General features: G+C 35.4%; 1 long non-coding RNA gene across 1 annotated transcript in view; it reads left to right on the forward strand.

Moving 5' to 3' along the window:
- The window catches only part of LOC147577480 (uncharacterized), a 208,358-nt gene that overhangs the window by 161,598 nt on the left and 30,430 nt on the right, over positions 1 to 16,330 (forward strand). The window lies entirely within an intron of this gene.

Below are 16,330 nucleotides of genomic sequence, written 5' to 3' on the forward strand. Positions count from 1 at the left end.
CATTAGAAAAAATGGATAATGTACAAAGGTATAAAAGAGAAAGTACTCATAACTAAATAGGTAGCCATTTGTAAACATTTGTTGATTATTCTTCTAGGGCTAATACAATAATTTCAGTTTCCTTTCCTTCTTTCACTTTTATTTGTTAGTTTTATCACCTTCTAATAAAATACTTAATTTTATTTAAAAAAAATTTTAATGTTTATTTTTTCAAGTTTTATGAAAGCCCATAGATGGAATGGACAGGCTCTCTGGAGGAGGTGATACTTAAACTGGGTCTTCACATTTGAAAATATGAGTTCTTCAGAAAGAGAAGTAGAGAATGTCATGCAAGTTTGAAGATTTCTCTAGGTAGAGATATGGAGAATGAATTTCAGCCCCCCCTGCCAAAAAACCCCCAAAACCAACAATAAACAAAAAAAAAAACACTTGAACAAAAGTTCAGAAACATGTATTTAGGGTGCCTGGGTGGCTATGTTGTTTAAGCTTCTGGCTCTTTGACTCAGGCAATGATCTCATGATTTGTGAAATGGAGCCCCGCATCAGACTCTGTGCTGACAGGACAGAGACTGCTTGGGATTCTCTCTTCCTCTCTTTCTACCCCTCCCCCACTCACACTCCTGTGCTCACTCTCTCTCAAAATAAACAAATAAACTAGATGCTCTAGAATTCTGTAAGTGTTTCACTCTGTGTCAGTTTGGAAGCCATTAGAAATTTTGATCCAAAGAATGACAAGTCCTGTATTGGTTCTTTACTGGATCTCTCTGGTTGTCATGTTTATGGTAGACTGTAAGGGATCAAAGTTGAGGGTAGAGAGGCAAGTTATAAGGTTATTAGAGTCTCCAAGTGAGCCATGTTAAGGACTCAGACCATGGTGGTAGTAGGGAAAGTGGAAGGAAGTGGTCTAAGTCTGGGTATGTTGTGTTTTGAAGATAGGGAATTTGTTGACATGGTATATAGGGGGTGAGAAATGCATAGTATTTGAAGAAAACTATGAGAGTTTATTCTAAGTTAATGATAGGATGTTATGACTATTAATTGACAAAGCCAAATACAAAAGATTTGGGATAAACAGGGTGTTTGTTGTTGTTGTTGTTGTTGTCATTCTGTTTTTGTTATTTATGTTTCTAGGGACCTTTAAAATTTTGGTGGCCTATTAACATTCACATAGAGCTGTCAAAGTGACATTTAGATTTAGGCAGGGGAGAAATCTTGACTGGAGAGATTTATTTGGATGTCGTCAGTGTAGACAGTTTTAAAGCATTGAGACTGCAAAAGGTTGTCAAAAGACTGCATGTAAATAGGAGAAGAGAAGAGATACAATGCCAAATCCTGGGGCTTTCCCACATCAAGAGTTCAGGTTGAGGAGGAGAATTAGCAAAGGAGATTTAGAAGAAGCAGCCAGTGAGGTAGTTGAGAAGATGTGGAAATGAAAGTTTATCAAGATTGCTGTTGCTTGCTTCACGTTCCTCAGGGAAACATGAGGCAAAGTCATGACCTGAAAGTGAAGACGTGCTATGGAGGTATGGATGCTTAGGTAGAGGAGAACCTATGAACTAGTCCTTGTTGGTTGGCAGTAGGGAAATGAATGGACCGAGAAAAACATCTGGGAAGCATGAAAGTTTCCTCCCACACTTTCCTGCACGAACTGTGGGTGCAGTGATGAAGCACAGTAGCAGTCTTGCTATCATAGAATAAGAATTGTGAGGATAAAAGTTTCATGTGAGTGAATGAAAACAATCTTTAATCTGTTCTGGCATTTTGGAGCCATTCTACTGTTCCTTCATTTACTTCTGGACTTCATGGTACGTGGGGGAAAAAAAAAGGCCAATTTTGTTAATCCTTGGTAGTCAGGTCTTTGTTAGCCATGCTCCTGTACTCTATCCCAACTTCTTCCACAGGCTTGGACTTATTTGTTAGATGATGAGTAGTCATTGAAGTTTTTGAAGAAGAATATGATATGACTAATACTGAGATTTAGAAGATCGCTCTAATATGGCAGATGGGTTTTCCCAAAGTATACATTACCTCTGCTTCTTGATAACAATGGTTTGACTTAGTGTCAAAAACGATTTGCTACCTCATGTGGAATCTACTGCTGCTTGTGGCAGGAAGTTTTCAATCAAAATTCATTGAAATAATGGTTTTAACTGGTCTTTTTTTTCTGCTGTGAAATTATTAGGTGAATGCAGTGGTGTTAAAGATTGCCTGAGAATAGATTGCTAGGGGTCTTCAAATTTATAAAAGTGGACTTCAGGTTTTTAAGGTGGATTTTGGACACCTTGTCAATGTTCCCATGCAGACAACTCTCAGAGTGAAGATTGGCCTTCAAAATATGATAAAAGTTGTATTTTATTATTCAATGTTCTATATTCATTTTGGGTTGATCAATATGTGTAAATCCTTTATATAATCTTTTCTCATTAAATAACAAAGATGGGTTTTTAAAAATTGGGATTATTTTGACATTATGTAAAGTTTGGCAAGTAATAATCTTTTCATGAACTATTAAAATTCTGTGAGATATTCTCTAATTTGGGTCATGTCTGCACCGATTTGTGTGATGCTGTTCTGTGGGTACCGGAAAAGTTCGTGCAAACATGGCACATTGTCCTAGACAATTTATTTTATGGCAATAAATTAAAAGTTTCATTTAAAATAACTACCAATTTAGTAAGAAACAGAATATAAATTCTCAAAATTTTGAAGATACACGAAAAAGACTTAAAAATGGCGCTTTTAACACAAACTAAATCTCTACATGGCTGTCTTATTTAATTGACTCGTTTGCTTATATATATTTATTTCTTTGTGCCAGGCATTAGGCTAGGTGAAAAGAAAAAAGCAGCAGACAAGAAAGACAGGCCTTGTCTACAGAAAGAAAACCTATTCAACTGGATGAAAGAAAAATAACTGAATTTACTGAACATACTAAACAGACTAAGTGCCCTTTGCTATGGACCAGACTCTTGGCATATATTTTATACACTCGCTACTCTCCTATTCCATTGTTTAGTGCAGGGCTATGCTGCTGGAGTGACACCAAAAACTGAATGACTCTTCGGTTAAAAATAGTTGAAGTGATTCTGAAATAGATTTAAAATAGAAGCATCTTGTTAAAAAGTTAACGGTGAACTAAATTTCAAATATGTTCATGTGGCTTGAATAATATAGCACCTAGAAATTTCAGTATGACAAAAACATCATTCTAGATTTTACTGTTAGCTATTAGGCACTGAATATTTTGGAAATTATGGCATTAAGAGAAAACTGGATTTAGGATGTAAATGGCAAGAAGCTCTTCAAACTTAAATAAGTCATAATAATCACTACAGGATAAATAATGTCATGTTTTTAAAAATCTAGAGGTTGATTGATTAGTGTGTGGACTATCCTGGCTTCATTAATGTCATTTTCTTTAACTCTCCTTTTCTTGCTTATAAAAGTTTCTCCATTTCATGCCACCTCTTTTTTTTCCAAAAGTTTGATGAAGATAGTTGGAATTAATGACTAAAATTTATTTTGTTGATGTCACAATCCAAGTGCCCAAATAACACACATATGGAAACTTGCTGTAATTGAATTATTGTTTTTTTGTCCTTTTCTGAATCTCTTTGCTTCTGTGTTGTTGTTTCTATTTTAGAAGGTACATTGTGTCATAAGCATACTGTGAAAGAAATCCACTGAAAGAATAATACAAGCCTTCTTAGTGTGGGAAGATGAATACTTTTATTCAACTCCCCTTGCTTTTTAGTAATTTCAATGTTTTTAAACCAATAAGAGTAACATTAACTTTATTAGCAAAAAAAATTGTAAATTTTTAAAGTTAGTATTGGAAAGAAATAATGTATACCTCCTCAGTTTTCTGCTAAACCCAGCTGGGTGATAAGCATAAATTCCAAGCAATATTAAAAATTTTAAAAATAGTATCAAAGCAGGAGTTTAGTTTTTTTTTTGTTTTTTTTTTTGTTTTTATCACTGAATTAAGCAGATTCACACCTATGTGACTCTGAGAGTGTTTTTTCCTTTATGAAAGGGTTTCAAGTTCATGACCTCAACTACAGAGGAAATGAAATTTCTTAAACTAGAAAGATGCTTGCCAAGAGAATGTTTCTTAACCATTTGTTAGCTGGACTGACATAGGGGAAAACACCCAAAACACCAAAGAGGAGTAGGTGGTAGAGAATATCATTTGCACTTGAATAGATCAGAATTTCCAAGAAGCTTAGAAACCTGAGTGTTTTCCATGACACAAATTCTTATTTTTTTATTATTATTTTAAACTTTTACTCATTTTTGAGAGACAGACAGACAGAGCATGAGTGGGGCAGGGTCAGAGAGAGGAAGACACAGAATCTGAAGCAGGCTCCAGGCTCTGACCTGTCAGCACAGAGCCCAATGTGGGGCTTGAACCCACCGACCACGAGATCATGACCTGAGCCGGAATTGGACACTTAACCAACTGAGCCACCCAGGTGCCCCCATGACACAAGTTCTTAAACAAGATTTTTCTTTTTATTAAGCAATCGACTGCAGACTTTTTTTTTACACTAAAGACAACTGCCACTTTGCTAAAGAGGTAACTGTCTCTATGAAGAATTTTGAATTGTTTTGTTTCCACGTATTTTGGTAAAATGATTTGAAAGAAATGCATTATATTCCTGGAACTTTATGCATTATTGTTTGAAGAAAAATGTGTATCAATAAGTAGAACAGTTAAAATTCTAGTGTCCTTAGTAAGGTACATTTAGTGGGGGTAAATTATTGTCATGAATTAATAATTTACATTGAGATTTGTAGTGAGGTCATTGCTGATTTTTTCATGAGTATCTGGACTTTTCTATAGATTCTGTAGTTTGAATATAATATATATATTATATATATTTATATATATTATTTTAAGGCAAGATTTGCTTTGTAAGGAGCATGGAAGAAATTTAATCTATAATGACATTGAATTTGGGATAGATGACTACTTCTTAAAGAATTCACAAGTGGTATACATTCTTCTGCACATTGATTCCTTGGTCTGTAAAATGGGGCTTGACAAAGAGAGCTGGAGAGTGAGCTGAGTAATATGACGTGAGCTTAGTGTCTACTTTTATAGGATTGTAAATTTCTGAGGGATGGTTTAAACTGAGCTTAAATTCATGCTTTTTCATAGTTTTGTAGGTTTACAAATTGGTTATCTGACAGTTTCTTGCTCTCATGAAATACCTATTTTCCTTCCCAAATGGATACTCAGAGGGCCTCTTTTTTGGATATAATTGTTCTTGCTAGAAAATAAATTTTATGGTATTGCCTATATAATATTCTAACAATTGGTAAATGTATAAATAAGTGAAATTTAGACAAGTTAATGATAAGACCTTTTTTTTTTTTAACAACCTATTGCCGCCATTTTTACTATATTGCTAGAGAGGTAAAATGCCCTATAAAAAGGGTTGTATTTTCTTTTAGTCTCCATTTTCTTTTTGTAAAATGATTTGATAAAATGTATTATATTCTTGGAATGGAGGGGAGTTTCTTGCTCAAAAGAAAACCTATGTCAATAGAGGCAGCCATTAAAAATCTTTAAGTGTTATAAAAAAAGATAAGACAAAAGAAGCCAAAATTACTAAAATCAATTTAGTAAATTACCCTAGAGAAAAAGAAAAACAAAACAAAGAAAAAAAAAAACCCTTCAGTTTAATAATGGGACCACATATTCCAGGGACTGGTTTGACTGTTGTTTCTAATCAATTGATCAATCAGTCCTGACACAGAATCCAAAGATTCAGGGTAGACATGATTCCTTTTCTGTTTCCCAGGTTTCTGTGCTTGAATAAAAGGAATAGTAGAGAATATGGAAAAGGTAGATCTCAAAACGGGAGGAGAATACAATGGGTGAGAAAAGAAAAAGATAAAGCTGGAATATTATGGGAGAAGCAAGAATATGCTTGTATATACATATCATTTAATATTTAGAATTTAGTAAAATATTAATTTGAAAATATTTAACATTAAGAGATGATTGTTCTTTTATCTAAATTTATAATAATGGTCAAAATACATTTAACAAAGTATTTATCAATGCAAGGAAATGTATTTTACAAAAGGAATTATATAAAAACTGATTCAGCCATCTGAGAGGTCATGATAGGGGGCTAGCAACATGGTTAAAATATACTGCAGACAATGAATGATTATGAGCTAAACACAGAAGAGTGACAGGGAAATCAGTTACTAGAATTAAATACTAAAGATACTTTGTTGGTGCAAGATACTTTGATTAAGAATGTGGACCCTGGAGTTAAACGTCTACATTTCAAATAACAGGCCTCATCACTTACAAGCTGCTTGATATTGTACAGGTCTCTGTACCTCACTTCCTTATTTGAAAAATGATAATAGGAACCAAACTCATAGGATTTATAGGAGGATTAAATGTGTATTATGTATGTATGATTGTATGTGTGTATGCAGTTGTATATGAATATGTGATTATATGATTATGTTATTGTGTATGTGTGTAATTGTGTGTGTGCTTATGATAAATAAGTGCTTGCATATGTGTATGTGATTGTGGATTGTGTATAATTGTGTATGTGCATATATATATGTAAGGTATGCATGTGATTATATGTACATGCATGTATATATATACATATGTGACTGGATTTATGTATGTGATTGTGTATCTATATACATATATATATATATGATTTGAGTATTTGAGTACTCCAAGTACTGGACACTTAGTAGGTCCTCCATGGAAGTCAATTACAGCTATAAGGGATAATTTTATTATTATTCAATTTTATTGAAATAATTTTATTGAAAGAAGAGGAGGAAGGATAAGGAACAGGTTAGGAACATTGCAACTATAGAACAACTTGAGTGAAATTAGAACCCTTTTGTTTTGAGGGATGAGGATGAGTTAGAAAGATTAATGGTCAGTTATTAATTTAAATAGCTACTAAAAAGGGGGCAAAGGAGCACAATGTAACTCTTCAGAAGGAGGTGGATGCTAATCTCAGATATAAGCAGTTCAAGAACTTAACAGATAAACATAAGTGAAAAGAAGCAAAAATAAGATAAAAACAGAGAGGAAAACAGGAGCACCTGGGTGGCTCCGTTGGTTGAGCGTCCGACTTCGGCTCAGGTCATAATCTCACAGTGTATGAGTTCGAGCCCCGCACTGGGCTCTGTGCTGACGGCTCAGAGCCTGGAGCCTGCTTCAGTTTCTGTGTACCCCCCTCTCTCTGTCCCTCCCCTGCTCGTGCTTTGTCTCTCTCTCTCTCTCTCTCAAAGATAAATTTCAAAAAACATTAAAAGAAAAAAAGGAGGGCACTTGTTGAAATGAGCACTAGGTGTTATATGTAAGTGATGAATCACTGGGTCCTATTCCTGAAGCCAAGACTATAATGTATGTTAACTAACTTGAGAATAAAAAAAAAAAAAGAATCCATGAATAAGCAACTTATTAAGATCTTGCTACAAAATTTCCTTGATTTGATTCTAAGTCTTTTACTTTGACTTTTCTGACATAATTTTAAAGGGTAGAGGTTTTCTCCATTCTGTTAACGTTTGTATGGGTCGATATGTTCACGTTCTGAGATCATTTAGGTTATAGAGACCTGGGAGTGAAGTTTCTAGAGTTTTTCATTTAGTGGTTAAGAATTTTATTTTATTTTTTTGTTTTTCTCCTCTGCTATCGCATTAATATGTGGCTTATTTTAGGAGCAAAAGTATGTGAGTTCATTCTGCTGGCTTGTGAGGTTTAGAGTTAACCTTGGACAGTATTTATTAAATGTTTGCACAAGAAGAATTCATGTCACTAAGAGAAGGGTAAATATCCAAGTTAAATATACCAAAGGGGATGCATGGTTGGTAACTATCTTTACTTTCTCTGTTTGCCGCTAACTTTGCATATTAAATATTTTTTTAGATTCTAGATGCAGAAGCATGTTCTGTCAACATGTAAAAATGCACCCTATTATGCTTTTAAGACACAAATTTCTCTTATCTTGTTTTAATGCAAGTTACAGGATAAATCCTCTCTTCCATAGAAAACCTACAAAGGGGTTCAAACGAATTCAATAGATTTATTTACAAAGATAACCACTAAGGAAGAAGTTATGACAATGACAAAACATATTTACTAAATTTTTAAATTTCTAGAACATGTTGAATCCATTGACTAATTAGCTTACATATTAATCTCTCATAGGTAGTATTATTCTTTTAATCTTTTAGTTGAAAGCAAAGATTTGTAATTATTTAAACATATTTCTTTTGAAGAACACAAAGTATTTCTGAAAAATATCTGAGGTCCATATCATCTTCATGAAATCTGACAAATAGTAAGCATTAATATTTTCGTGTTACAGCTAGATAACAGAAATCAACTCAAGTAGAAAGACTTGCTCAAGGTTATATAGTAATTAGTAGGAGAACTGATGATTTGGATTGGCAAATTCAATGACCATCTGACTTAAAATGACATTTTACTTGAGAAGGTCAGCGAGAGAAGTGTTCACTTGGATATATTTAGTGCAGCTTGTATCAAGTTTTATTTTTACATTCTTTTACAACTTTGCCCAAACATGGAACGATATTGCCTAGAGATTTCAGAACTATGTAGTCATTTTTTATCAGAACTTTTTTCCATTTTTAATGTCTGTATAGTCAGGAAATCATATTCCTTACTATTTGCCAGAGATGTCAGAATAAAAGTGAAATGCTAATTCATTAAATTCAAAGACACCAGTGTATGCCCTATGAAATATTTAGGAAATATTTAGGAAATATGAAATATTTGCTTCTTCCATTTTAGGCAACTTTTAGCCATCCTTACAACTGAGATTTCTCTAAAGAAGTCTTCCTTATGTTGCTTTACTTAATCTGCCCAAAAGGCTGGAAGTCCAGGCAGATATGCATAAAATGGATCAAGGGTAGTTCAGTACACAAATCACTATCACCATAGTCTGTTGTGGTAATTTCCTTAGAATCTCATCATTAATGTCAAAGAATATTAATTGAGCATTGCATGTCAGACTCCAGAGGTATAAAAAGCATGAGAAGCAGGGCTTCCCTTGAGTGGGCTTATGATTCATTTAAAGAATGAGAAGATATATTTGAAAATATAGCTCACATAATGAGCTAGGATGTGCTAAGTACTAAAAGGGTGGTAGCATCAATGAGGGTCATTGGAATTTAGTAGGGACAGGTTAAAATAAATTGAAGTATTGGGGGGATGTTTCATTAAAAAGGTAGAGACAAATTGGTCTTCAAAGGAAAAGTATGACCTAGACCAGAACTGACACATAAAATTTAACTGGAGTGAGAATTTGTAGTGGCTTCCTGTGACTGATATTAAAGATTGTAAGACCAACTCAATCAATATGCAAAACTATCACCTTTATTAATAGGAAAATTGGAATGCAGAATATATGTCTTCTTTGAGGTCATAATATGACTTCCTATAATTTTTTTCTTAAAAATTCAACCTTGAAGGGCAACTGGGTGGTTCAGTCAGTTGTTTCCGACTCTGACTCTGCTGCATTGGGATCCGTGCTAAGCACGGAGCCTGCTTAAGATTCTCATATTCTCTCTCTCTCTCTCTCTCTCTCTCTCTCTCCCTCTGCCCCTCTCCCTTGCTCATGCTCTCTCTCTAAAATTAAAAAAAAAAAAAAAACTTAAAATATATTAAGCTTTAAAACCTAACCTATGGAGAAACGTGAGCAGACAGAACAGATCCTTTTCTAGCCAGTTACCTGGAGGGCCTCAAGATACTTCACAACCTGTTGAGGTAAGATAAAGAAATTCAGAGAGCAAGAGTACAAAAAAACATATTGACAATAGAAAAGAAGTCTACTCCTTTTATAGGCAGGTGAGTTCCAGAGGTAAAACTGGAGTCAACAGGCTGTGCCATGCATAAGCAATGAGTGTCTTTTACCTCCACCTGACCAAGTAGTTCTTGTTATAGAAAGGGGTAAACGTTTGGGGCGCCTGGGTGGCGCAGTCGGTTAAGCGTCCGGCTTCAGCCAGGTCACGATCTCGCGGTCCGTGAGTTCGAGCCCCGCGTCAGGCTCTGGGCTGATGGCTCGGAGCCTGGAGCCTGTTTCCGATTCTGTGTCTCCCTCTCTCTCTGCCCCTCCCCCGTTCATGCTCTGTCTCTCTCTGTCCCAAAAATAAATAAAAACGTTGAAAAAAAAAAAATTTAATTAAAAAAAAGAAAGGGGTAAACGTGGGGGTTGAAGAAAAAGCATTTTTCCCTATTATTCTCAAGCATATATATGTGTGTGTGTGTGTGTGTGTGTGTGTGTGTGTGTGTGTATGTGTGTGTGTGTGTGTGTGTGTGTATATATATATATATATATATATATATATATATATATATATATATGATATTTTCACAGCCTAGGTTAAGAATGCAGACAGAGGAATGTTTCATTGTGTCTGCCCTAGGTGTAGGGTAAAGGATCAGTGGCATATCTGCTTCATATTTTCTATCCCTAAATATGACCGTGAGGACATTCTAAACAAGGAAAATGATGAGAGAGAAAGGCGTGGAGGAAGGGATAGGTAATTTAATCCAGATAAAATAGACATCATTTTGTCTTGATGAGCAGGTTAGTACTGGGGGATGCTGAAAGATATTTAGATATTAGGATTTTCTGTTTTGTTTTGTTTCATTCTTACAATTTTATTTCCCCTCACAAAGTATTCACAACCTTACTTATTCTGTTCTCATTTCTTCTTTTTGTATCTTTACATCTCCTAGTTTATCACTTTTTTTTTTTAATTTGGTTGAACAAACTTGTTCTGGATGTTTCAGACAACTTTTTCTGCATAGCAATTTCTTTTAATGTTTATTTTTGAGAGAGAGACAGAGACAGAGTGCAAGCGGGGGAGGGGCAGAGAGACAGTGAGACACAGAATTCAAAGCAGGCTCCAGGCTCTGAGTTGTCAGCACAGAGCCTGATGCAGGGTTTGAACTCATGAACCATGAGATCATGACTTGAGCTGAAGTCAGACGCTTAACCAACTGAGTCACCCAGGTGCCCATTCTGTGTAGCAGTTTTTGTCTGTGAGGTGGCCAAGCATCTAGGAGAGCTTTAAATGTAGAAACATAAGTGTGAGAAGAGGGGTAAATAAGGTAGGAAAGCTCACACCAAAATTATTTTAATAATTCTCCTCATCGTTTTATGTTCTCTGAATAATTTTTTGTATCTGTTCATTAGAGCATAGTCATTTTGAGGATATCAGGTAGAACTTCTGCTTCATGATAGACTCTTAGTTATACATTGAGATATTTTCTTGGGTCAGGAAATCTGGGTCAGTTTACCCATGATTCCACCTAAGAGGGTATATTTGACAGTCTTGGGATGGTGGACAATGAGAAGTTAATGACTGTTATGCTGTCATATTTTTGCAAGTTGATGTATTACATTATTATCATTTGCATTCAAATTTTGACAACACTGAAAAAACTGGAGACGATAAGCAAATCATTAAACATTTATTAACTCTTAATCTACTCACCTGTGCATTAGGGATAACACTTTCTGCCTCGCCTACCTTACAGAGTTTTATGAGGAAAAAATGTAGCAAGGGAAAATTCGAAAGCGCTTTACAAATTGATGTAACTTTTTATAGCATCTCTGAGACAATTAAAGTGGGCTATAAAATCATTCATAACCTAATCCCTAATTTTAAAATGCCCTTTCCTATAGGAACTTTTTTTAAAATTCCATTCTGTATTCACCTCAAAACTATGCAAACATCACACATTGGTTGATGATAAGGTGGATACACCATTATCTGTGATCTTGGCTAATGTAGAATGTTTAAAAGAAAAAAAAAATAAGCTTATGGGGCCAATTGTCCTTAACTTAATATTAATATATGCAGAAATATTACAAAATTGGAATTCGTTTTTGGTAGCTTTCCTATTCTTTTTTTTTAATTACAGAAATTATTATTATTTTTTTTTAATTTTTTTTTCAACGTTTATTTATTTTTGCGACAGAGAGAGACAAAGCATGAACAGGGGAGGGGCAGAGAGAGAGGGAGACACAGAATCGGAAACAGGCTCCAGGCTCTGAGCCATCAGCCCAGAGCCTGACGCGGGGCTCGAACTCACGGACCGCGAGATCGTGACCTGGCTGAAGTCGGACGCTTAACCGACTGCGCCACCCAGGCGCCCCGAAATTATTATTATTTTTTAAATTTTTATGTTTTAGAGACAGTGCACAAGTGTAGTTGAGGGAGGGGAGCTGAGGAGGAGAGAGAGAGAGTGTATCCCAAACAGTCAATGCAGAGCTTGATCCCATGACCCTGGGATCATGACTTGAGCCACATTCAGGAGTTGTAGGCTCAACCAACTGAGCCACCTAGGCATCCTCAGAAATTCTTTTTTAAGTAAAAAATGCATTTTATGAGCATTAATCTTAGTGTGAATCCATATTGGTTATATATTTTTATTTGATAGAGGATAGGATTTATATAAGAAGTCAGATGCTAGTGTGGAAATGAAAAATATAGCTAATTTGTGTGTTTCATAGCATATTTGGCACTATTCATATTGATGATAAGTGTCACCGTGTCAACTCTGGCCTGCTTTCAACCACAAGCTGTGTATTCTTTTAATGACTAGTCTTTGCTCACACCTTTACTTTTAGTAGCTACTGTTTAATATTGATGTGCAAAAAAACCATAACACAATCATCACTCTTAAGTAGAGCTTGAAAACACATTCCTATGAAAATACTGGCTCTTACCTAAAGTATGCTTTGGATACTGAAACACTGACTTGGGAACAGATTGATAATTGGCATTGTGTTGCCCTCACAAGGAATTATTTTGGAACTAAATAAGATAATGTTGATTGTGCTGTATAAACACAGCAGGCTTGTAAAGTCTCAGTTTTATTTTGCATTAAAATAGTTGTCAGTAACTTGACTAATAAATATCTTTTCAAAAGTGGTAATAGTTGATCAGTGTAATAATGTCAAGCATGTCTATTTCAAACACACATACGTATGATTGGCGATTGTCATTTTAAAATGCTATGCTGTAAAACTTAAAAACAACAACTAGGAAGCCACAAATACTCTGTTCTTTGCCTCATTAAAAATTATACTTTTGGAGGGGCAGCTGGGTGGCTCAGTCAGTTAAGTGTCTGACTTCTGCTCAGGTCATGATTTCACGGTTTGTGGGTTTGAGCCCCGCCTCGGGCTCTGTGCTGACAGCTCAGAGCCTGGAGCCTGCTTCGGATTCTGTGTCTCCCTCTCTCTCTGACCCTTCCCGCCTCACACTGTCTCTCTCTCTCCCTCTCTCTCTCTCTCTCTCTCTCTGTCAAAAATAAATAAATGTTAAAAGTTACACTTTTGAAACTCCAGAAATGGACTTGGTTCTTAGACCGTCTTATCTTTATTGGGAAATAGAAGAAACAAGGATTTATTTTCCCCAAACCCTGTTTCCTGTTAATTCTAAATCCTTCCTTTCCAGGTCCATTTGTGATCCAATCACTATTGTAAATGGCAGTGGCTAATTTTTTACTTTTCTTAGTCTCCAAAGACTAGTGCCCAGATGACCTTCACACCTTTCCTTGCTTGCTAGACATTAGAGGAGCGAATGTAGTGCACCAATGAATATATGACAGGGGACTCAATTTAGTACAGCCTCATTGTTTTGCAAAAGCCATACAACTGTAAGAATTGCTAGGGTCACCACTACAGAGAACCAACTCTTTGCTGTTTCCCGAAGGCAAAATGTCAAGACTTAAATGGTGTAGCAATGGCAAAAAGAATGAAATGCTAGGAAAGATCTTTGCATTCTTCAGAGGTCACTGTAACACTGGATGAAACTCTGCCTTACATATTACTGTATCATTACATGTATTCTTAAAAGTAATAAATGTTCTCAAGTTGAAGCCACTGATTATTAGGATTTCTACTATTATTTTGGGCAAACTCATAAGGAGCAAAAATGAACCCATATTTTTTGATGAGAAAGAACTTAGTTAAAAATCAGGATTTAATTTTTGTAGCTGGGTAGCAGAGAGGACAAACCAAGATCAGAATCATCAAGGCTATAAAATCATTGTAAAGTTTCTCTTCAACCCAGATGTTCACAAATATTGCTATAAAATAAATAAAATAATTTTCTCATGATTTTTTTTCTGGGCAGAATTGTAACTCATCCTGAGAGTGTGTTTACAGAGCAATTGGTACAGAAAAATAGTGATAATATCCAAATAACCGAAAGATTACCACTGCAAAGGTAAATTAGCGATACTCTCTTTTAATTTAAATATTTTGCATATTCACAGCATTCTTTACAAGGCCAGATTATTTCTCAGGACACTATCATTTATTTTATATTTCATTTGACTAATGTTTGGTTTCCCTTAAAATTTTTTTAACGTTTATTTATTATTTTTGAGACAGGGAGAGACAGCATGAACGGGGGAGGGTCAGAGAGAGAGGGAGACACAGAATCCGAAAGAGGCTCCAGGTTCTGAGCTGTCAGCACAGAGCCTGACGTGGGGCTCGAACTCATGGACCACGAGATCATGACCTGAGCTAAAGTCGGATGCTTAACCGACTGAGCCACCCAGGCGCCCCGTTTGGTTTCCCTTAGGAAATATTTTCTTCCAACTGAATTTTTGTCTTTCAATGATATTTAATCTACTTTATATAAAATCCCAAAATATTTGCTGCAGTTTTATCATTGTTGTTGTTAATATTATTACTAGAACTTGTAAAATCTACCTGATGTCTACATGAAAACTTACATATTAAATCCACTGAAAAATGGATTACTTGACGTTTAGTGTCAATTTGCTTCATGAGTTATTTCAAAGATATTACATTTTATTCTGGATAACAAGTTTCAGGATAGGTTTTATTTCAAAAGCCAAATAATTAAGGGGTACCTGGGTGGCTCAGATGGTTAAGCATCGGACTCCTGATTTTGGCTCAGGTCATGATCTCAAGGTTCATGAGTTTGAGCCCCTTGTCTGGCTGTATACTGTCAATGCAGAGCCTGACTGGGATTCTCTGTCTTCCTCTCTCTCTGCCCCTCCCTGCTCTCTCTCTCTCTCTCTCTCTCTCTCTCTCTCAAAATAAACAAATAAACATTTAAAAAAAAGACCAAAAGCCAAATAACTAAGTTGACCCACATAGATCTACATGAATCCACAGTCTACTGAAACATCTTTGGACCCTTAAAAATACAAAATATGGTACTTGCAACATCACCAGTGCAGAAATATCTGAGCCTGGTTAGTCTCAAACAAATTGGGAGTGCTATTCACTCACTGTGATATTAAGAGACCATGATGTCACTTCAGAGCTATGTAGATAGAGGAAGACAAAGAAAAAAAGAGAGCTGATTCATGCTTTAAAAAAAAAGAAAGAAGAAAAAGAAAATCCTAAATAATAAGGCAATGACTCCAAAGCAGTGACCAGGAAATTACTTTCTGAGTAAGATGCTCCAGGGCAAAAGTCTTTCTTTAACAAATATTGTTTAAGGCAGTGAAATCTGTTTGCCATCATTTCTTTCCTCCCAGGTGATTAAATGCAGAAGAAAAACAGTCATTTGATAGCCACAGAAGCTATTTACTGAAAGTATATTCAATCACCATAAACATTATTTTTACAGCAAGACTAGCAAAAGATACTATGGGGGATCTCATAAAACATTTTTAAAAAGAAAAAAATGTTACTACCATATATTTTTATGAGGGCTTCAGAGTGATCTGTATGCAGCTGTTTTCTCCAAGTACTGCCTGACATTGTAAGCTCGGATTTTGGAGCCAGATGGCATAAAATTCAGTTCCCAAATGGGAGAGATTTTGTAGGCTAAAGAATAGGTTCAGGGCTTGTTTTGTTTTGTGACTAAGGATAATTCCTGATTATTCGCTCTATATTTCTCATCTATAAAATGAGATAACCTGTTGTAATATAAGCACTAAATAATTATAAAGAATTTTATTGTCTATACATTTTAAAGACAGAAGGAAAGAAACAGAAAAAACCTTTCATGATACGTTCCCCAAATTGAAATGTTCTTTTTTTCCTTTTTCATCCTTTTGAAAATTTGACATAAGTAATTCTATAGGAAAAGACTGTCACATCCAGTTCTCTGGGGTTTACAAGTAGAAGCTGCAAGGTTTAGTTAAAAAGAGAAAGGACAGACCCCAGCTCTCAAGATACAAACTGGCTCATCCGGGAGAAGCATGAGGTACTACAAAAGGTTGTTGCCAATGGATGTGATGGGAGGAAACAGCTAATGTGATCCCTGTTGTGGGTGATTAAGGGCTTCCATCCTGTGGAGC

This window comes from Puma concolor, chromosome C2, assembly GCF_028749965.1.
Source record: "Puma concolor isolate L17-30 chromosome C2, mPumCon1.1.hap2, whole genome shotgun sequence".
Classification (NCBI taxonomy): domain Eukaryota; kingdom Metazoa; phylum Chordata; class Mammalia; order Carnivora; family Felidae; genus Puma; species Puma concolor.